The 24,281-nt window shown below is 40.8% G+C and overlaps 1 protein-coding gene across 1 annotated transcript in view; it reads right to left on the bottom strand.

Moving 5' to 3' along the window:
- The window catches only part of dlgap3 (discs, large (Drosophila) homolog-associated protein 3), a 149,203-nt gene that overhangs the window by 45,978 nt on the left and 78,944 nt on the right, over nt 1-24,281 (bottom strand). The window lies entirely within an intron of this gene.

Raw genomic sequence — 24,281 nt, 5'->3', positions numbered from 1 at the left:
ATCAGCAAATCTGAGGCCATGGTTCTCAGCCCGAAAAGGGTGGAGTGCCCACTCCGGGTCAGGGATGAGTTCCTGCCCCAAGTGGAGGAGTTCAAGTATCTCGGGGTCTTGTTCGCGAGTGATGGGAGAAGGGAGCTGGAGATCGACAGACGGATTGGTGCTGCGGCTGAAGTGATGCGTACACTGCACCAATCCGTTGTGGTGAAGAGGGAGCTGAGTGTAAAAGCAAAGCTCTCAATTTACCGGTTGAACTACGTCCCTACCCTCACCTATGACCACGAGCTGTGTGAGATCGAGAACGAGATTGCGGATACAAGCGACGGAAATTAGCTTCCTCCGAAGGGTGGCTGGCCTCTTCCTTAGAGATGAGAAGTTCAGCCATCCGGGAGGGGCTCAGAGTAGAGCCGCTGCTCCTCCACATCGAAAGGAGCCAGCTGAGGTGGTTCAGGCATCTGACAAGGATGCCTCCTGGGCGCCTCCTGGGTGAGGTGAGGCTGGGGAGAGGGAAGTCTGGGCTTCTCTGCTTAGGCTGCTGCCCCCGCGCCCCGGCCCCGGATAAAGCAGAAGAAGATGGATGGATGGAGTTATATTTACAAAATATACAAAATGCCTCTGTCGTAAAAAAAAAAGCAGAATAGGATTTACTATTCCTCTTTACGTGCCAGTAATAACTAGTCACTAACTGAATTACCTAATGAGATTAATGATGCTGTTCCATAAGGGTAAATGAACTATCCCACTTTGGGGATGCACCCCTGGACCCCGTGAAGCTGCAGTAACTTAATAAACTCAAACAGCTGGAAGCAACCAAGCCAACATTGGGTCTCATTAATATTTTGTCAGATCAGTTACAATTCATCCGTGAGACTCATTAACAACATCTTACAGATGGACAAGTCTGTGAGCGTCTGCAAATCAAGCATGTAAAATTTAGTTTGCATATTTGATGTTTATAGTCTTGGTTAACTGTGTCGAGCTTCTTAATTCACGAGTGAGCATGCTGTCATTTACTCATTAGCAATAAACACAAAGTACCACTGTTACCATTAATAGTGTGCTGACAGGGAGTAGAAACAGAGAGCATGTTTCTCCCATATTAGCTTCTCTTCAGAATTGAATTTAAAAACTTCTCCTCACATACAAGTAGGGATGGGTACCGGTATCCGGATTTGATAGCTTGCTGCGAGACCTCACACCATATATGTGATACCATATATGCCCTATAGCTGCAGAAAAGGCTACCATTGTTATCTTTTTACAAAAAAACAGCTAAACATGAGAGGTTTTTGGACAAAGTGTGTGTTCTCCATTCTTTAAGCACCGGTTCGAGCACCGTTTAAGCACCGGCACCATTTCAAAAGTACCGGTTTGGCACCGATATTGGATACAACCTAAACGATACCCATCCCTACATACAAGGTCTTGAAAAATCAGGCACCATTGTATCCTAAAGACAAGATCATCATCCCAATAGAGCACTTTGTTCTAAGACGGTGGGTATTTAAAAGTAGAATGGGAGGCAGAGCCTTCAGCTTTCAGGCCCCTCTTCTGTGGAACCAGCTCCCAAACGTGGGAGACAGACACCCTCTCTACTTTTAAGATTATGCTTAAAACTTTTCTTTTTGATATGGTTTATAGTTTGGGCTGGATCAGGTAACCCCCAATCCTCCCTGAGTTGCCCTGCTATAGGCCTATGGTGCTGGGAGCTTCCCGCTGAGTGTTTCATCTTCATTCAACATTTTTTAATGTGTTTATACATGACTCCACATATCCACAGTATCTCTTTTGTCTTGTCTCCCTCCCCTAACCCCCAACTGGTGCTTGCAGATGACCACACCTCTCTGAGCCTGGTCCTGCCGGAGTGGGAGTTTTCTTTCCCACTGTTGCCAAGCGCTTGCTTATAGGAGGTCATTTGACTGTTGGGGTTTTCTCTGCATTTTTATGGGGTCTTTACCTTACAACATAAACCACCTTAAGGAGACTGTCATTATAATTTGGTTTTCTATAAATAAAACTAAACTGAAAATTGAACTGAAAAGGTGGATGAAATCCCCCAAACCAGCCAAGAGCTGTGAAGGTAGTGCAGGCTACAAAAAAGGTAAAAGAAATAAGGCAGAAAGACCTAACATAGCTATGGCCATTGGACATCTAGTTTGCAGAAACATGCACTGGCACGACTTGGTTTCAATTATGTAAAACACATAATTAGAAGTGTTGAAAGGTCTTAAGGGTTGGCATTCAAAAACCTGAAAGACTTGCAACTACCAGCCAATTAGAGCAAAGGCTGATTGCTTTTTACATGCAACACATGTGAGCATTTATTAGCCTGCATCAGGTGTGGAGAAAAAATAGCTACAATGGTATCCACAGGTATAAAAACACCTCTAGGACATTACAGCGGTCCTGAGAATGGTCTCATTTACAAAGGTGCCAATATATTCCAGCATTAGAGACTTTTGCTTCCGGTAGAGATGAGTGATCTATGTAATTCCACCGCTGCTTACATGCAGCGTTGCCAGACAATCGTAATCTGTTTCACTTAGAGATGAATTTGTTCCTGTTGAAACGTGGCTGCTTCTTGTTATTACGGTACTCTTTTGTGTCAAGTGTGCATCAGAGAAAGAAAAGAGAGAGCAAGAGATAGGAAGCACATGAAGGGGGAAGAAAAAAATCCTTGAAATCCAGTCCATCTAACATCCAGAGGTTGCAGCTGTGTGCCATATGAACGTATAATTCTGTGTGCTCAATTGATATTCATCACAGAGGCACGCATTTCTATTATCCGAATATTATCGAAATCAAATTAACTGAGGGTAATTTCAGTTCTGTAATAGATACCATCTAATGGGATACGCACATTGCCATGTAAGAATACAAAGAAAAAGATAGATTGTTACCCAGCGCTTGAAAAATCTGACATTTAGTCATGTCAGCTTTTGAATTTCATAAACTGCTGTTTCAGTTTATAGCCATCCTCCCCAAACAACACACAGTGAAAAGTCACCAGCAGTATAAATAGAAATGGTTCCTCATTCATACAGTCACCATTCATGGTTAAAAATCAATGAAAATGCTCACATTCAGAGAGATTTAAAAAGACAGAGAGTGACATTCAGAAGTCATTCATTGACGACGCAGACAAAGGGAGAAGTACTGCAAAGGAGGAGAAGTGAAGAGACAAAAAATAAAAAGTCCTGCTATTGTTCGCACTCTCATTATGAAGCAGGAAATCAGCGCAATCTAACCGGGCAAAACAATGAGAGCAGGCGAGAGCGAGAATGAAGAGAAGAGGGAAAACAGGAGATAATGAAGACTTCATTAATCAGCGCTGATACAAGCCTTCGTTTATCACGCCATTGTTGTAACCAATACAAATGTAACTGCTGAGATGTCCTTAAGAAACGCCTGATTGTGGAAACTTTTCCACCTGCTGTAGCACTGACATAATCTATAAAACTCTCATAAGCAATCAAAAGAAAAAAGTCTAAATTTACAGGTGTTATAAATAGAAGATTTGCAATCAATTCAGTAGAGTAGAATGGGATGATCTCAGTGCAGGGGTGAAAGGAACGAGAGGATCTCCCTGCTGTTTGTGGCTCACTGTGCCTTTGATTTTTTTTGTTTTTTTTTTATAGCAATCAAAACTGCCAGTTCAATAAAATGTTAGTGAGATAAAATGAAAATGAGTCTGCAGATCTAATAAAATTGTCAAAGAAAAGATCAAACAGACCAGTAGAGTTTGTGCCGGCTTATCTGGAATGAATAATGCAAGAAAGCTCATTTTGTTTTTGGGTGGGCTTCTAAAAAAGATGCGAGAGTCTGAGATGTTCTTCTGCAGTCATGTAGTTATATAAAAATATATTTATGGCCTCCATGGAATACCTTACCCTTAAATTATGCATGCTAAGATTCCTGTCAATGTTTATGTAACCTTAAAAAGGTTGGTAATTTCTTTTAGACCGGATAGAATTACATAAGCTAAAAACACACAAACCACACTTTTACAAATGCCTGTTGCTCCACTGTTTCTCGTACTTTGACATATAACACCAGCGATAAGTATCACGCCTGAAACAATAATAATTCCAGAATTGTGTTATTATGTAAGTCCAGCTTAACCACCCAATTAGTTTGCAGATATCTGATAATGATTATAACGTAATAATAAAATAATAGCTTTAAGAACTATTTTGAGGTCTACACCTGAGGTCTAATTCTTTGACAGATACATGATGATGATAGTAATAATAATAATAATAATAATAATAAAAATAAAAAGTCTCTGTAGAAGTGTATCTGCATTCCTTTGAGTAATGTTCATAAATACACAAATCAATGGTTTATAGAATTTCAGCTGAAAGTGGCACATTGAAACAAACTTGTTACTGTTATTAGAGGTATTTTATAATAAAAAACTATGCTGATGTAGGACAGATGATGAGCATAAACTGCAGGACGTCTAGGAAATCACTATTAAAACCAGAAGATGCTTAGAAGAGGTCAGGACTTCAGATTTTAGAGCTTTGTCAGATAAACACTCATCCACTTACAGTAAACACACAGCTGATCCAAATGTATTAAACTTCTTCATCTTCTGGGAATCGCACATACTGTATCTTTAAAAACAGCTGCTGTGCCAGTGTTTCCCTCACAGGATTAAATAAAGTTTTTGAAAAACATCAGATGATCCTGTTACGATCTGACTCAAAAACAACATAAATATGGAGACTAATACCAGAATTTCAAAGAGAAGAGGTTGTATTTTAGTTTACATAACAAGTTGGCTAAAATAGCTGGTACCTCTAAGACAAAGACTAGTGAGCCTTCATGAAAGCCTGCCTCAGGTATGCCTTTATCCAAACCTCACTAGGTGTGATCAATTAGCAATAGCTGAACACTCTGCACTGCACTCTTGCAAAGAGTTTAGGGGCTGCAGAGGGGCGTAACAATCTGATGATGACAATTACACCTATTGTTATTATTTTTGGCACTTGTTGGTCTCTCTGTACACTCCTCTATGGTTTTTCACATCATTCACTTCTCTTCCTGTTAAAAGAGAGTTCTTCCTTCCCACTGTCACCAAGTGCTGCTCATAGAGGATGGCTTGATCAGAGATTGGGATTCTCTCTCTAAATTCGTAAGGACTTTATGTTACAATACAAGGACGGATAACTTAGTGTAAACTGGCACTTTACAAATAAATTAAACTTAAAATGAATTTTAAAAAAATAATTTTAAACACAGTACTTTATGAGACAGCTTAGCTTTCAGTTATAAGTTAAGTTAGTGAATGCATTAAAGAATTTAAGTGTCTTCTAATAATAACAAGAGTTTGGAAAGTTGCACAAACACACATAAAGCAGAGTGTGGGTTTTTTTTTTTTTTTTTGGTGCTGGTGGTGTTGGGGTGTACTTTTATGCATTATACAGCTCACAATAGGACTTGATCTTAAGCCTCTATAGGGCAACTCAATCTTTTGTTAAACCCCTACATGTGGTGACTTTTAAACTTTTAAACTGCATGTCGAAGTTCACATCACAGGCCTCAAGAGGCGATAACCCCCTCAGTCTTCAAAAAAATCGAGTGTGATAAAACTGTACTCGCATCTCGCCTTTAAATGTGCCCGAGAGTCTCTCGACTGGAATGAAATCAGATTTCAAGGTCATGGGGGTCACAGATTTTATTTCAGAGGATACCTCATCTAGAATCAAACATTAATTGATAACTAATTATCTCTAAAAGTAGGCTAGGTTTAATAATGAAATCTGGCTGCGTGCGCTCTTGATTAACGAGGTCTGTTGCATCTGTCCTGCTTTTTGAGGAAGCCTCTGTTCTTATAGAGCCAACTGCAGATCCACAGATAATCAGGATCATGGAAGTAGTGAAGAGGAAAACACTAATGAATGCTAATGAGGGAAGAACTCATGGAAACAACCACTTGATTAGCTGTCTGACTTGCAGTAGTGGAAGACGATGTGCCCGTGATTTGTGTGTTTCCAACAGTGAAATTGAATTCTATGTGGGAGTGAATGCACATACGTACTGTTTTGTTTACTGTGTTAGATGTTGAAGTGGCTTTCCACTCTTTTAATCCCGGACGGCCTTACAGACCTGCACATTAATGTGTTTTGGTGTGTTTGCATGTGTCCCTGAGATAGCAAGACTGATCTGTCCATCACTCATCAATGGAGACAATGGAATAGACGGCCATAAGCCCTCAGAGAATATATTTAATCGGGGAGAAACAACAATGCTTTGTGATGACTTAGAGGGATATGGTTAGTAAAACTTTGAGGAATTTTGTCTCTCTTGTGAGTTGGAGACTGCGTGACTGACAAGCCATCTGTGGAAAACAGATGAGCTACACAGCTATAGCTGAGAAAGCCTTCTACACAGAGGGAAAAGCTATATTCAGCGAGGTAGTCATGGGTAAATCCACCTTAACTCAAATTTACACATTTGCAAAGGAGTTTACCCATCTGCTGCAGATATATTCACGAAGAAATTCAGCTTATTTTAATTTGGGAAAAAGCCTTTACATTTCACTTCCAAACTGATGATGAGGAAATGATTTTTTTTAATGTGACATTTAAGCGACAATTTGTTTGTACACTGACTCCAGGTACAGCAATATTAAGACACAACATCTGTCTACACATCACTTCTCCATCTACATATAAACTGTGTTTCTGGACAATCAAATCTCAATAGTCCCATATGCTAGGGCAAGACGGTGGTGGAGTGGTGAGAAACTTTGGCTCACAGTAAAGTTGTGAAATTTCAGTTAAAATTTAAAAAAAATCTGTAACTGTGTAACCACACTAATCGATAATCATATCAGCTGTGATGGGTCCAATCTGTAATGTAGAACAGTGGTCCCCAACCTTTTTTGCACCACGGACCAGTTTATGTCCAAAAATATTTTCACGGACCAGCCTTTAAGGTGTCGCGGATAAATACACCAAAATAAAACCAGCACTGGTCCCATAAAAAAGCAGATTTATTCAAAAAAACAGGAATAGACCCAGGGAAACTGAATTAATGATAAAAATTATAAAAAAAATAACACTAAAAAACGATAAAAACCCTGAAAACCATGAATTTCCTATCCGAGCCTCAACTCTCGCGGCCCAATGAACTGCTGTCAGTTAGTTCTCAATAGTTCTCCTTAGGTCTATGGGACAGTTTAGCTGCTTTCAGGATTTATTGGGGTTGTAGAGCATACCAGCTGTTTTCAAGATGAAGCCTGTTTGGCAAGTCTCTACCTTATCCATCATGCAAATCTGCACAGTTGCAACGTTGGGATAACAAGAGGTGGTGATGCCCGTCAAGAGAAAAGATCCTCCAAAATAGCCCAGACACTAGTTGTACAGCACCAGACGTGCACGTAGAATAGCAAAGAGCCACAGTGTTCTGCAGCCAAAGGGTTGAAGTAAATCTGTGGGAGGAGGAGTGCAGACAAGGTGCAAATGCGCTAAGAAAGCTTGGTGTCGAGGTTCACGAGCCTCGTTAGTTCTGCATCTCACAGGAAGCTGATCTCGCTAATCAGAATAAGCAGCTTGTCAGCGCACACTTCTCATCATCTAATTAATCGCAATCAGACAAGAATCTACAACATATTAGCGCTACCTAGACATCCCACAAATTCACACACACACACACACACACATACAGAGAGAGAGGGTGGCCTTACCTAACAGTCTGGCTGGCCACAAGAGCTTTTTTTTTCTCTTCCTCCCACTGTACTTGTATGTGTGCAGGCATCTGGAGTGTGACCTCACTAAGTTTCAAGGGTGCCATGAAAGCGGAACGATTTCGTTCATCAAATCAATACTAACCCTTAACGGCCTCAGCTTCTCAGCCAGCTGTGACAGGGGTGGGGGGAAAATGAGTTGTGAATCAACTGCAGAAGCTAAGAATCAGGGAGAGGAGGGAGTGAGCGTTGGAGAAAATTCAAGAGAACTGCTCGGGTGGGGACACTCGAGGACGGCGTTTGGATTTACGGAACACCGTAAACCACTCGTTCCCATTCTTGATTCCTTGAGGATCAGAGGGAAGCTTGATGTCATTCGGCTGTCTGCTCTTTGATGTGTTCTATGGGAGAGCCGAGACTCTAGGCCCTTTCATGTTATACTTTGTATTCGAGCATCCCACCCCTGGCAAGAATTACAGTAAGATAGTCATTTAGTTCAAGCTCATCACATAGCCGATTTGCTCCTTCAAAGGCATTCCCGCTTTGCCGTGTTAAGGCTAGGACCACTTCAACAAAGAAGATCAAGATCAAAATGCAGATGGAAAGTATTAGGTATCATATAATTTTACAGTTCATTAATTCTCCTCTGCAGTGCCCTGAGTGCACCATAGCTGCCGGTATTCACAACAAAAAAAATTCTTTATATCTACAAAGGAGTGAAGGGATTTTCAGTGAATCTTTAAGCTAAGGGATTTCAGTTCACAGTCCTCAAGTTATGTTTAAGGGTTTCAGACTGCAACACTGGCGTATGTCATCATCAAGCTGGGTCCCAACTTACATTACTTACAAGAATATTGTATTGAAAAGGGGTTAGTGTCTTATTCTGGTCATTGGACGAATTACATATACAAAAACAGAATATTTTATCACAGCACGGGGGTGCGGTCCTGCCTCATACCCTAAAACAGCTGGGAAAGGCTTTAGCTGTGATACAACTCTAAACTGGTTAAGACAAAGAAGAGAGGTGGATGTACTTTTATATTTATTTACAATAATATATATATTTTAATGCCACAGACTTCATTCTGGAGTCATCATTTGATCTAAACAGTTATAAAGGGACACATTTGTTACATAAGAGAATCACTTCTCTGTTGCAGTAGCTTCAACACACAAAATTAGACTGTTTGGTCTTTTCTGTCAGACACACACATGAAAGGAAGAGTTGGACTGTAAGGAGGACGCCTGCAGTTCAGCACCAGCTATGGATAGGCTATATGAGAGCTGCTACTTGTATTCTTAGGAAGGTATCATCTGATAAAACAGCTAACGTAGACTGGCATAGAGACCAGCTGATGACTTTGTGACCTGAAATAAAACTGCGATGGATATGAGGTTTACTAACACGCTGCAAAGGAGAGGCACTGTTTTAGCCAAAAGCTGAGCTTCACACAACAAACTTCACACAGGGACCATGTAGTCTGCAACACCCGTTTCAGACAAAAGCAAAACAAGTACCATAAAAATGATTTCACGGTGATTTCTGGGTAGAGAGCAGCTAATACCACCGCGCTCATGAATCAGCCTAAATAGAAAACGATGACAGCCCTGCAGCCCTGCAGGTATCCTCACAGTCTTCATTCACTATAACTTGGCAAAAGATGAATATTTCCAAAAAAAACGTCAGTCTGTTCCCTGATCGTACTTTACAGCAAAAACAACTCCTTGACCTTTGATTGCAGCGACAACAAAATAAAGAGAGAAAAACTCTTGGTGCGCATCTGACCTGCACTTTGCGATCCAGCGGAAAGGTTATCGAGCAGCAGGCTGACTCACGCTCTAAACACGCCAAAAATACAAACACACACACCAACATGGCGCGCATGACAGGGTGAGTGGAAAATATTCCGAAAAGGTCAAGGGTTGTGGATCAATTGTGACAGGGCCACCGGGATATGGACACAGATGGCGCATAATCTCCCATCCCCCTGTGAATTATGCAGCGTGACTCTGTTTCTCCCTCTCTGGCCAAAAACGCAGCCAAAACATTCATTCAGACCTAGTTACAATGGAGTAAAAGACCCTGTTGTTTGCAGTCGAGAGTCACAACGAGGGAAGAAAGGGCCGATGACCAGACATCCAAGAAACTCAATATGAAGTCTGTCATAGTGGATCTGTTTTTTTGGATTATTTTCATGCAATTCCTACTCAAAATGAGGTTTTGGAGCATATTTACAAAGTCACATAAATGGTAGGACAATTTAGATTAGCAATTAAATTAGTAATAAAAAATATTGCTATTGAAATACTGGAGACTCCAATCTTGGCACTCTTCTTTTAAAGTTTCAAGAAAACTTTTTTTAAAATCTAACCTGAAGCGGGAAAAAACACTAGATTAAAATGTAACAATGTACCTTTTCATTCAAATTCAACTCTTTTATGTGGCCAAAATTATTATTTCTGCTGTCAAGCAGGTAATTTAATTATTGATTAAAGTAAAGGGCTTTGATTCAAAGCGAGGCAGAGATCAAAACACATTCTTAGGACAAATCCAGGCCAGCTTTCTGTAGCCTATAAAAGCGCGGACAAAGGAAGAGAGAACACCAAGTCAGCTCATGATAGTTCATTTTGATGTCAATTGTCCAAAACAGACCAACAATGGCACGCGCATACATATGAGAGAAAATTACACAAAAAAGGAAAGAAAATGTCAAAGAAGGGGACATAGGATGAGCTCTGCTGCCTTTCAATTACTGTTCCTTCTCCTCTTATGCTCTTCGGCTCTCCTCTGAGACGGAGCTGTGAAGTTGAATTGCTGAGCACATCTCGGCAAACAAAGCAGCTCTACACCTTGCTGCCAACGGAAGGAAGGACCAGCGCCATGACAGCGACAACACACCCATGTCAAAACCTGATAGGTTTACTAACTGTGGGAAAGAAAGCAAATCTAAGGAGGCTTAAATTAAAAAAAAAGGCACTGGAGCAACTAAATGCACCAGTTAGGTGGAAGCTATCGACACACTGTATGAATGGTCATGGCTCTGTCCTCTGACAGTTTCTGGTGTTTCTGTTGCTGCTTGTAGATAAATGTCAATGAATTCAGATTCATAAATGTGAAAAGTCGGGATTATTTTATGTGGCCACATGATTTTGTCATCTTCTTGAAAGTACAATTTGACATTCTGACTTATTTTGCCTACAAATCAGTCCTGTATACCTTTATATAAAGGTGCTTCTGTTAATTAGAATGGAAACATTTCATGGCTTCATTGTTGAACTTTTGCCCTTTTCCGCCACGAGTGAGAGTCATTTAAAAAAATGAGCTGAATTTAAATTTTGTCAGGCTGACAGCACCTTTTTCAGTACGGTGGAAATCATTTAGATGAAACTGAGTGACGCTGGACTTTTGCTATCAGACAGCCTGTTTTGAACATATGCCGGTTTGATTTTAATGAGTGCAGCATAAAAATAGCGATGGTAGCACAAATTTGTCCCGTTAGACATTTTTCTTTTACTTGGCACCTCCACAGAGCAAGACTATGTAGAAAAAGTCTTAAATAAAAAAAAAGATTACATATGGTATTATTACCGTTTTTTGTCTTATGTTTTGGCCACTTAAGGGTAGCTAAAGCACAACCATGAACATAACATATTAGTATACAAACCTACCCAAATAATGTTAATATTCATATGAATTGTTGTGCTTCTGTCCGTCTGTTAAATCAGTTTGCTAGCATGCAATGCAGTCCCAAGGAGTTCTTCTGTGCAGCACTGTATCCCTATTTGCAACCAATTTTGCTTTGCAACTTCCTGCGACTATTCACCAACCAGTCAATGAACGCACAGTAACCGGCTAGCCAGGGTGTTGCTGATCGGTCTCTAGGCCTGTGTGACTCGGGCTATACACATACATGCCAACCCTCCCGATTTTTCTGGGAGAATCCCGGATTTCAGTGCCCCTTTTGAAAATCTCCCGGAGCCACCATTCTCCCGAATTTCTCCCGATTTCCACCTGGACAACAAAATTGCTAAACCATCCTTAACTGGGCTGCTATTTCCGGCGGGACAATAATAACGGTGACACATCGAAGTCAAGCGTGGGAAGTAGAACAAAGGAAGAGGAAGCAGAAGAGAAATGGCAACAACCAGTAAGAGAAGGAAATATGCATGCAAGTTTCAAAATGATTGGAAAAAATAATTTGATTTGACAGCTATCTAATTTAACTTATTTTGTCTGATAAATAAACACTGTAGAATTCAGGTTTTTTTCTGTGTATATGTACATGACGACCCCCCCACCCCCCAACAGGCCTTTTGAATGTCTCCCTAATACTGAGGTCTCAAGGTTGGCAAGTATGGCTATACATAATTTGTGGTTGGGATGTCACAGTCTCTCTCAAGCATTTAGCAGTCTCATAAAGCTGTGAGGGACATAAAAACTACATAATTAGTCTCTACAGGTTCATTTCTACAAGTGTCATATTTCACATTAATACAAATATATTATTGATAGCAGCTATAAAAAATAAGTTGGCAAATCTTCACTGAATTATTTTCAGTTCCAGAAAGTGTGCAACAAAATACAAGGAACATGCACCCAATATAACCCGCATGTAGTCCCAGTGTATAAAAGCAATTATGAGTCAGAAAGTACAGTTAAAGCAAAGATAAAAGTGTAGTTGTAGATGCTACTGCCATGTTCATCCAGGCTCTTTCAGTCCCCACTTTGTGTGTCACCCCGAGGCAGGCAACACACAGTGGACACTGTGCCTGGTCCTGCTTAGCCTTAAACCCTGGCCCTAAAGGCCCTAGGGCACCCCTGAGCCTACCCAACTTCCTTGGGCCCACAGTTGGTGATCTAGTTTTACATATGGGATCCCTCTATTATTCATAGTCCAGGGCAGTCTCGCTCTGTGGTGCCACAGTGGGTTATGTGGGGGGCAGAGGGGCTGTTGCTTCCTAGTACTTCTTCATAACCGTGAGAACGCACATGCGCGCGTGTGTGTGTGTGTGTGTGTGCATTCATTATTTACACACTAGGGGCATTTAATTTTTACATGGGGTTACGTAACATATCCCCACACAGCTTCATTCATCCAGAAAATGTATAAATGTGCATGTATGAATGCAATGCAATCGAGGAGAAGAAGCACACACATACTCACAGCAGTGTGGCTGAAAAGGTAATACAAACGCTACAGGACCCTCTCCTCATATACACAATCAGAAGCACACTCTCTCACACACATAAACACACACACACACACACACACACAGATTACTGATTACCTCTCTCTGCTTGTACATGAGTGGGCCTCTGACCAGCAAAGAGGAGCTGGAAGTGAATTACAGACCATTATCCCGTGCACTAAAGCAGTTACAGCTGAAACCTGAGAGCCCTCACCGGAAGGGAGGGATGGAGAGAATACAGGAAGGAGAAATGGAGCGAGGGAAAAACCACGGCTACGGTGAGAGTGACTTTAGGATGCAGAAATGAGGAGAGAACAGATGGGGAGAAGGAGACGCAGGGACGGAACTACAGGGGAAAAGACAGTGATGGAGGGCGTCGAGAAGGAGCGGGACGACCACTCTTGACATTTCTCTGCCACTTTGCATGAGTCGAGGATGACGGTGTGCCTTTACTTTCTTTTTTCTTATATTTTACTTTCCTCAGCCATTGTATTCTTAACCCAACCACCCTCGTTCTCACTTTCTTTGCCTTACCCCCACCCGCCGCCCACACATACCCTCCAACACTTTGTCACAGGTTCATGGCTTCCTTGGAAAGATGACATCGCATTAGTCACAGTGTTTAATCAGATGCCATTATCATTTCACAGAACTCTCTTTCTGTTTGCCGGTGTGCATGGCTGTGTGAGTGTCACTTCTAATTCTGGCAGGAACGCATGATTTATTTCCCTGAGAAAACACAGAGAGGGAAGAGGGGAGAAGAAGTTTGAAAAATAAAGGGAGGCTTCTTTTGAAATTAATCAAGTCCAGTCCATGTTAATTTAATTCAGGCTTTATATCACTCATATTTATTATTCATATTTATTACTGCTGGTGCGTAATTATTTTACTATAATATTATAACTCCTCAACTCATTATCTGTTTTAATGCAGCTATTTATTTGAACTACCACTGCTGCTGATACTTTGTAGTGGGAGTGCTGCAGGTGGTGATGGTCTTAATATTAATAATAGTAATAACCCATCTATTCCCACTCCCAAACCTTCTTAATTCTCTTTTAATCATGTTGTTCACCTTTCCATCACCACCTCCTTTACAATACGGTGTCCAAAGTCAGTGATGCAGCATTTGCCCTCTTTCCTCCACCACCAAGGGGACTCTGATGGAACTTTCCGGGGTGGACAGGCTGGTGTGCAAAGGTATTTCACTCTCCTAACAAAGCCAATAAATTCTGTCTGTCAATCCCAAATAAACTGACCTCAGTCTCAGGGTTTGGAAACAGTCCTGAAGAGAAAAATCAGACAGAATAATATGATTAAACTGAAATACAGTCCTAACAGCGCAGGAATTAAACTCATCTTCAAGATAAGATGAAGACAAGTAATACTGAAATGTCAGTCACTGAGAATAGCTAACCCTGCCGTCTTTGTGGTTCAGGAGCCCCGTCCCTTCATCGTTATCAGTGGCCGTGGGCAGTGGACGTAATGGAGGTGGCGAGGACGGTAGTAATAACAGCAGTATGATTTTTTTTTGACCTTTCATTCCCTCCTTTTCTTCCACCCCCTCCTGCCCCTATTCAGACGCAGAGGAATACAAGCAGGAACTTCTTCACATACAAGCATACATCCAAATACTCAGGCGTCACACACTTTCCTATACATAATATATTTGTTTTGCTTCTTCTCAGAGGGCAACATTAGGATGTGGGAAAGATCCAGAGAGTGAAGAAAAAACGTTTGAAAAGGGTTAAGCAGAGATGAGGGGGAAGGAGTTAGGACAGTGATGAAACAAAAGACGTGTAAAAGGAAAGAGCTGCAGGAGAGAGACATGGACAGAAAGTCGAAAGGAGGATGCAGAGCTGCACTGTCCTCGTGGGGTGCTAGAGGTGGTGGGTGTGAGCCGGGGATAATCCTTGTATCCCATTGTCTCCTGTTTTCAAACCAATTATTGTCATCTGCATCCTCATGAAAGAGAGTTAATGAGGGGAGCAGAGCTTTGGAGTGTCAAAGCATAGTCAAGGGAACAAAGAGCACACAAAAAAATGAGGATAGAGAAAAGAGGATATGGGAGGACAAATGTGGCAGTGGTGGAAAGTGATGGGATGTAAGATAAGTGAAAGTCAAGTGCCAGGTTGGCAGGTGGCTCAGTCGTGGATTTCACGTATCATACCCTACCCTCTGTGCTCTGTCACGTGTCGTGCCTTTACAGAAATGCTAACCCTTCTTTTTTTATATTCTCTTCATTTTTTTCTTCATTGAAAGGAATTGAAGACTGAGTTATACAGTTTCACCTCTTAGAAGCTACTAAATGCCTGTATAAAATACAATTCAGTATATATACAGAGACGTATACACACCTGATATACACCCAATCGATACTTTATTAGTTTCACCTTGCTAGGCCTGAGAGGCGCTGCATTTTGCCCTCACAACTGTCTTAGTTCTTCATGGAATAGATTCAAAATTCTTCAAAGAGTTTGGTCCATACTGACATGACAGCATCATGCATTTGCTGCAGATTTGTCAGCGCAACATTCATGATGCTGCACAAAGGTGCTCGATTAGGTTGAGATCTGGTGACACTGGAAGTCATTCGAATACAGTGAACTCACAGTGGCGTTTTTATCCTGCTGGAAGAAGGCATCAGAAGACAGAAACAATCTTTTTCTAAATACACAGTTGGCAAACAGCCCTTAGGTAGGTTGTGGTAATAAAATGTCCCTCACACCATTACACCAACAACAAGCTCAACTGTAGATACAAGGCAGGATGGATCCATGCTTTAATTTTTTCAATGGCAAAGTCTGACCCTACCGTCTGAATGCTGCAGAAGAAATCGAGACTCATCAGACAAGGCAACGTTTCTTCAATCTTCTATTGTCCAATTTCGGGGAACCTTCGTGAACTGTGGTTTCAGATTCTTGTTGTTAACTGACAGGAGTGGCCCATCAGCTTTGCAGTTGGATGTGTTGTGGGTTCAGAAATTCCCATCTGCATACCTTGGTTGTATTGACTGGTTATTTACTTTCTATCAACTCTGACTTCTGGCATCAACAAGGCATTTTCAACCAGAGAACTGCTGCTCCCTGTTAATTTTCTCTTTTTGGGACTATTTTCTGTAAAACCTAGCGATGGTTATAAGGAAAAATCCCACCAGATCAGCATTTTTTTGAAATATTCCAACCAGCACATTAGCAACCAAAAACCATGTCACATTCAAAGTCTTTAAAATCACCTTTCCTCTTAATTCTGATGCTCAATTTGAACCTGAGCAGGTACGTTTGATCATGTAAACATGTGTGTGTTAACTAATTGCTACGTAGGAAAAAAATCAGCAATATTATCAGAGAAGCAATAGTTGCTGCCCATCAATCTGGGAAGTGTTATCCCAGATAAGTGTTATCTCTGCAGTGAGAAAGATTATTCACAAGTGGAAAACATTAAAGACAACTGTGAATCTAGAGTCAAATGTTAAGCTGTTGGACAGCTGAATCTTGGCCAGAATTGGGTCATGCAACAGGACAATGATCCCAAGCATGACAGCAAAACTACAAAATATTTCACAACCTCATTGAAATGAGTGCCTTGAATCAACTCTTTCTGTGATTTGGTGCTATATAAATAAAGCTGAATTGAAAAATTGAACTAAATTGTACTTTACAGGAGCCGTGTATGAACGAATGCCCAGAAACCTCAGTGAACTAAAACAACATTGTACCGAAGACTGGTGCAAAATTCCTGCCAAACAATATAAGAGACTGATACAGTCAGACAGAAAATGAAGTTATTGTTGCTAAATGTGGTTCTATAAGATACTGAGTGCGGTGGTGTACTTAGTTTTTCATGACTGTGGGTTGTTGTTTTCATAGTTTACAGCATAGTTAATGGGCTTTATACATCGAATTATTACCTCGTGTTGGCCAGACAAGTAAAACAACACGTACTGAAAGTACATTCTTATATAATGACCAGCTTATTCGATGTCAAGAAAAATAAGTGCAATTTAAGCAATATGTCTTAGTTTTCCAATATTCAGTGAGACTGCAAACAAAGAAATCATAAACGCACATGGATACGGTCCCCTTTGCTTGAAATTAACAGCTCAGATAACCACTCTCATGATGGGATCCGTTCTTTACACTTCAGTGAAAAGTCCAAAAATCATGCTCCTCTTCTCAGCAATTTTCACACTACTCAAAGCCATCCAGTGGGCTGGACCTGACTGGCTGTATGATACTTCATTTTGGCTAACACAGTATCCCTGAACGCAGGTCTTGTCTTTTGAAATTTGCATAACTGTTTAACCCTCTCAGGCTCAAATTAAACTTTTTGTTGCTAATGCACAACCAAGTCCTGCAGTGGTACTTCTGAGTAAAAAAAAACTCATAAAACATGTATGTGGGGTAATCAGGGTTGTTAGTTTTTAACTGTTGCAAATCGGCAACGCCTGCCTTGAGAGGGTTAATGTGACATACGACATGCTGCACAATGCTGAAACCCACCATTCAGTGTGTATGTGTGCGTGCGTCAAACTCAGTGTGTTTCATCTATGTCAGTTTTTTGCGTGCACTCCGGCCACGCTGATTACGTGTGCAGTGTACATTGGACATGTTCAAGGCTATGACCACAGGGCTCTCTCTGCATTCTCTTGACAGGTTTTGTCTGCTATAAGCTGCTTTCACCATGGTAACCATAACTGCAATGTGCCATTTTTAACCTCGGCCAATCATTCACACTCTCTGTATTGTTCCAGATATAGAGCACGTGTGTTATTTTAACATACGTTTCAAATTTCAAACGCAAACATGGTCCAAGGAGACAGACATTCGTCAGAGTCTGGATTTGTGAGAGCTATTTTAGAGTCGTGTTAGCTCCTTATTTGAGTCGGCAAAAAGAGATAAAGAGATGATAAGTTTGCTGTTCAGCTTTATTTTTTTCTGCCTGGCAACTTCTGGGACGTTTCTTCTGTGCAGCTGCAATATCACATCTCCGCCTTTCATTTGTGGTGGTGGCAAACACGAAAATATTAAAACCTAGGTTGCGACAAGGAGTTACACCCAAATTAAACAGTGTTATGTTCAGCTTTAAGAAAGCCCTCAAAAGCCGAGGTGTGTGTTGCTCATAAGTTGATCCAGTCACTTGGTCACTGCTGCGATGCCAATGATATCCAAGAATCCACCCACTCTTTTACTCGAGTAAACCGGTGATCAAGTGAGTTTTATGCGTGTGAGGATAAAAAAAAAAAAGAAATCAGAAATGAAACAGACTTCAGCTTCTTTTAGATAGATAAATAAAAACACCCACTTTAGTCTCTTGATGCTCACACAACGACGCGTTCACGCTCTGCATGTGTCTCTGTGTATTGCAAGCGTATGCTGTTTCACCAGTGACTCACAGGACAGGTCACTGTGAGCGTCTACAAGCTGGACCTGTCTTCATGTCCCTCTTGCACAAGGCGCATGTGAGGACACACAGATGCGACAAGCTGTGTGAAAAAGCTAGAACCCCCCAATTGTTCCCCTTGCATCTATTTGTTGTTACGAGCTGGTTTCTGTGACAATAATAATCTGTTTTCTGCTCAAACCATCTTATTACCTGCACCGACAACTCAGTCACAAGCGAAAATGAAATGCAGCGTGAAAGGCTGCATCCAAAGAAGAGATAGGGTGATAATGGCAAATGAAGATGTGATACTTTTTATTTTTTCGCAGCCTTTTTGCTCGAGAAGAGAAAAGGGAGAGAGAAAATGAGGGTTGTCGCAGCTTGGTGGGGGGTGAGGTAGAACGAACAAGAGGAAAAACTCTAATCCGAGTGCTGCACTCTTGCAACTTGGTCGCGAGATCAATGAGAATATGTGAAAGAAAAAAGAAAAAGGGCACGACCTCTCGGTGCACGCAGCAAGAGCAGAGCCTACTGCCATCATGCAGGATAAGCCACCACTCTACAGGCGCTGGCATGCATTTATTAGAGTAAGCACACATTAATTAGTCTATATTGTTTTTAAATTCCTGTGAGAGCCCATAAATCCACTGCACTCCCCCACAACAAATCAATGCAAACCTAAAATTACCATTAAAACAGGATCACTCAGAGCGTTAAAGCCACATTGTTGGTTGATTATGAGCTAAGACAATAAAAATACATCTTGAAGGGATTAGTGCTAATCTCTAGTTGCAATACCTATCACATGACTTGCATGTAATTGGCAAAATCATTTTTTTTTTTTCTTTCGACAGGAGGATTAAGGCATCGGTGCTCCTTTATGTTTGATTTATTAAAATCAACAATTAACAAATGCAAAAAAAAGCACTTTAGTAAGAGCATCATTAAACAATCTGCGTAAAGACAGAAAGCGCTTCCAACAGTTTTCATTGAAACGCTTATTCATTATTTTAATATCAGGGCATGACAGAAAGCAGGGAGGAAGCAAGGCTTAATAAAGGCGATGTGAAGGTGCAACACATCAGCAACAAAGGACGTTGTTGGGAAATCATATTAGCACCAAGTCTTATCTGTTGGTCTGATGCACATTTGGGCATTACTAGAAAGTTGATTCCAATAGCACTGACTGTATCTACAGATTACCATTAAAGATAAATGTATAGATGTTACACAGACACTCAAAACTTCATGGAAATTTCCACTGATTGTATCAAACAACAGATTTAATTGGCCATCAAGATCCATCCATTCATTTTCTTCTGCTTATCCAATTAGGATCATGATGGAGCTGGAGCCTATCCCAGCTGTCATAGGTTGAAAGGCTGGGTACACTCTGTACAGGTCGCCAGTCCATCACAGGACTAACAACCCATCAGGATTTCATTTATTTTAGGTTTTTTTGGGGGGGGCGTTACACTGAAGGCACATCAAGCTTCAAAATTAACAGTGGCAAATTATAGAGTACACCAAGGCTTGCCAACCTAGAAGCTAGGATCACTCTGCTTCCCTTAATACATTTCTAATGCAAGTTCTAGGATTTTGCAGTAGACATACAGAAAGCCTTAATGTTTCTGCCAGAGCTGCACATGGTGATGAACTGCATCAAAAATCCAGAATGAAAGCGTTTTGATTTGACTGGGGCAGTAACGCTGCCATGAGGAGATTAAGGATTCATCACCAGAGCAACGGTAAGCACTAATAAGCACATTTAATGGTGATCCATTTTTTTATTTGAGTTTATTTTCAAGCAGTGCTTTCCTCTACTTTTTGCTAGCAGTAGGGAAAACCTGATTGGATAGTCGCAAGTCCATCCGATATGACTACTGTCTGACCTTTAGCTTAACAAAACTGCTAAAAATAACTGTGTGAGGCCTCATTTTGCCTTTCCCATACTGATGTTAAGTCACATGAAAAAGGTGAACTGGCTGTAAGGTGTACATTCACATTTGGTAAGTCCACAGTTCAAAATCAATGTGGCAGCATTTAACAGGAAGTAAAGACCGCTGAGGCTTAGCTGGAGAGTTTTGAAGTATGTTGTTTTTTTGGTGTGACTATACTACGACAAACATGTTCTGCTTTGTTCTTTTGAGTTTGAATAAAAAGTCCAAAGTCCAAATCCACCTTAAGCTCAACTGCAATGTTTGGAGGATGAAAGAAAAGTCTTTTGAAGTGATAATAATAGCTGTTATAGTTAACAACAGCAGCACTAATCTTTCTCTCTCAACTACAATACTTATACTTGCTACAATTTAAACACCCTTGAGGCCCGCACTATTTAAGCAGCAGATGTTGCCTTGCAACACAAAGGCTATTTTCAAGGCTCAGGAAATGTATTTCATGGATCAAACCGAACCAAAAGTCACTAACAAAAGGAAATTTCAAAGCACAGCAAAGAGGAAATTATTTAAGCCACGAGGCATTTTTTTGGCTAGAGGCCATGTGATTTATGAAGCTGATGTGGACAATTCAGCATTGTTTGGGGCCCAGTTCATATTTTCCTTTTAGTCTTCACTGCCATCTGAAAAAAAACCCACACACAAAAAAAACACCATCTCTAAGAGGCCAAAGGCTCCTCTGTGTTTAGTCTGCCTGATATTTGGTAATGTAGATTAATTTTTTAGACCCATTTAGTGAAAACAGCTACCCACTGCTGCTCGAAATTATGTGATTAAAGTGCAGAGGCTCGACTACGGCATATAATGTTAAGGGCAATAGGTCCGAAACAGATTCAGGAGATTAATATGTGAGGGTTTGTTAAAACAAGTCCCTTTGCATTACACATTATCATATAATTCCCACTAGTACGACTTTAAACCTTTTTTGTGTACAGATTTTATCATAAAATCTAAAACACAATGGAAAGCTAGATTAGGAGTAAGAGTTTTGTTCAGTTTTTTTCCTCTTATTGCAAGACAGGTCTTAAGGCATAAATGACACTTTCTGACTTTTTTTGTTGACATTTTCTGCAGTCAGGCCGTGAACTCTGGTCATTATCTGGCTTTATGCTGAGTTCTCTGACTGCCAGCATTTATTCTGCGCAATTAATTAGCCATCAAGAACTGAAAGCCCCACTGACGGACACCAACTTAGGCCGACTCGCTCACACCGTTCCCCATTGTCTGTCGCTGAGTTATTATGTCTAAATTTTGTACAAACATGTTTTTGCTGTGACAGTCCTGAATGGATCCAGTGCTGACTGTGCTGGGTCCCTCCTCTCTTGTTTTCTGGATAGAAGTACAGATGGGTGTGAACGCGTTTGTGTGTACGTGCGTTCTAACTGATGGGCTCTGGCCGTGCGATCCATGCTGCTGTCTAATTATCCTGATGTGATGGATGGCTTTGATTAAATCATGTGACGGCTGAGACAGTTTCTGCCTCCCTTTGCCTCTCGTCTCTCGACTCCATCGCTCTTTTTCTTCTTCTGTGACACACTTGCACGCAGACAAACGCATTACATAGGCTGCAAGCCCTTAACTCTAGTCTCTCTGTTTTTTTCTTTCATCTTATGATACAGGTCTTCAGTAGTTCAGAACAGATGAGCGCTGCTTTTAGCATTGATGAAAGATATCCATAAATCATCTGGCGGGAGATAAAGAGAGTGATGAGGGTGGGAATGAGACCAGGAGGCAAAAAAGATGGATAGATCGAGACATGGAAAATAATAGTTCAGTTTATAATTTTCATTGATTTCTGGACTGAATACAGCCACTGGTTCTGGTTGTCTTTTATCTCGACCTGGATCCAAATATCAATAATATCAAAACCAAAGCTGGAATTGGTATTCTTTCGATCGATGCTTTATTTTTATTCTTAAAGTTTAATATGTATCCCACTGACCTGTGTTAGATTAATAATTGTTTCGGAAATGAAATGTGCCTATTTTATTTATAGTCTTTAGTACATTTAAATGAGAGAAGCTGACCCAGCATGTTTAGAGACAGGCACATTTACATTACAGTCTCCAAAAACACCCAGTTTCAAAATAAAAGAAAAGCTGAAGGGTGTGATGTAGCAGTTATTCAAATGTGTTCAAGATTTGCAAATTAATGATGATTCGGCTCATAAATCATAACACGCTGCTCTCTCGTACATAAACTGCCTTTATAGGTTAAAAACTCTGGTATGGGTATCTGCAATATTTACCTGGCATCACATCGATACCAAGATTTGCAGCATTGCTCTGCACTAGACTCTATTTTTGTTCTGTATATTTTATTTTCCTTGAATAACATTAAACAGAAAATTTTGCCTTTGATGAACGTCCCTTCTTGTGCATGTTGGATAAAGAAGAGCGATAATAAAAAACTTTTATAATCCAAAAACTGCAGAAAGAGTCCTATTTGAACATAAAAGGAAAAAATGCACCTGTGAGAGAAATATAGAAATTAGAACATAAAATGGGACGATTTTATTCTCGCATGTTGTTGCTGGGAACAACGTTGGGATGAAGGAGTGCTCAGGGAAAATGATTTTCGCCCTAATTCTCTTATCTCCTTCCGATAAGCTCCACTGCAGATAATCAAAAAACTAAATTGATAACCTGCTCTAATGCAGGCTCACTTCTGTCTGCAGCTACACACACCAAACTGCACACGTCCTAATGAGATGCTGTCCTTCAGTGCTACAAAAAGCTGCTGTTTGAAGTTACTCTCCCAGAAACCATATGCTCACAGCGGGAAGACTGGGCACAGATCCACGAGCCGCACAGGCACACGCATGCACGCAGTAAAGCCTGTGTAGCCACACACACCTATAACCATTCAGAAGTGAGACGTGAGTGAGGGAGAAAAATGGAGGAAAGTGACTCATCTCTGCAAAATACTCCCCACAAGTCATCAGTTAAAAGCTTCATGTGGACTTGTCAGTGAAACACATAGTCACAAGCTTTATTCTAATTGATGTCAAGGCATAACCAGCAAAACTCAACATTTTCGCCCATTAGATATGCTGATAAATGGAAGGCAGCAAGACTTTTAATGTGAAAAGTCAAGAGGAAGTCCTTAGTTATAGCATTCAAATTACAAAAACATATCATTACTAAGGGAGGAAAGCCTGACGTGACTCTGATAGAATTACTGCTGCTGAAATGCACATAAATTTAAAAGACAAGAAGTAAAGATGCAAGAAGTTTTGAGTTTGCATCAGCTGACACAGAGGAATGCCCAAACCTCCCATTTCTGACCACTACTGAAGGTTAATGAATTGTCAACCCCAAGTTAGTAGCCAATGAGCATGCATTTTTTATTTCTGCCAAAGCCAAGTCCAGCCTTTACTCGTCACTCCCCATTTCCCAAAACCAACATGTGGAAGCCAAAAACACTCATGTCGAGGACTCATAATGGGACTTCACTAACCAATCGCTGACATCACAGTGGCTACATCCATCTTTTATATAAACTGTAGGGGTGGAACAGCTTTTCCAGCTGTTCTTGAATGCCAGCCTAGTCCCTAGGGTACAGCACAAGAAACAGCATCCTGCTGCAACTTCTTCACAGTGAAAATCAAGAAAAAGCTCACAGGAATAATCAAGCATGCAACCAAAATCACCAGCACCACTTAAACCCAACTCTTAGACCCTCACAGCTTCCATTACTAAGGGCCCTGTAGACCTCCTTCACCACTCCTTACAGCTACTCCCATCAGGCAGCCACTAAAAAGTGCCTTGGGCCAAAAAGAGAACTTTGAAAAAGTTTTTCATTCACACCACAAAATTCATTTTACACATGGCCACAAACTCTGTCAGTGCGTTCAAATGCTACTTTGCGAATGTGCTCTTATCTATTCATGGAATTGGTGTTATTAAATGTACTTTATGGTCTCCGATTTAACTTTGACTGTGTGAATTTGACTTTTCTCTGCAGTAGATATTTTGACTTATACCAGCAGGAAAAGCACAGATGCTGTGCTTTATTAATGTATTCCAGCCCCACTTTGTCAGTTGGCACCTGAATGAGAA

Source organism: Simochromis diagramma, unplaced genomic scaffold, assembly GCF_900408965.1.
Source record: "Simochromis diagramma unplaced genomic scaffold, fSimDia1.1 OVJJ01000753.1, whole genome shotgun sequence".
In the NCBI taxonomy this organism is placed as follows: Eukaryota; Metazoa; Chordata; class Actinopteri; order Cichliformes; family Cichlidae; genus Simochromis; species Simochromis diagramma.
This window is presented reverse-complemented; position numbering and strand designations above follow the sequence as displayed.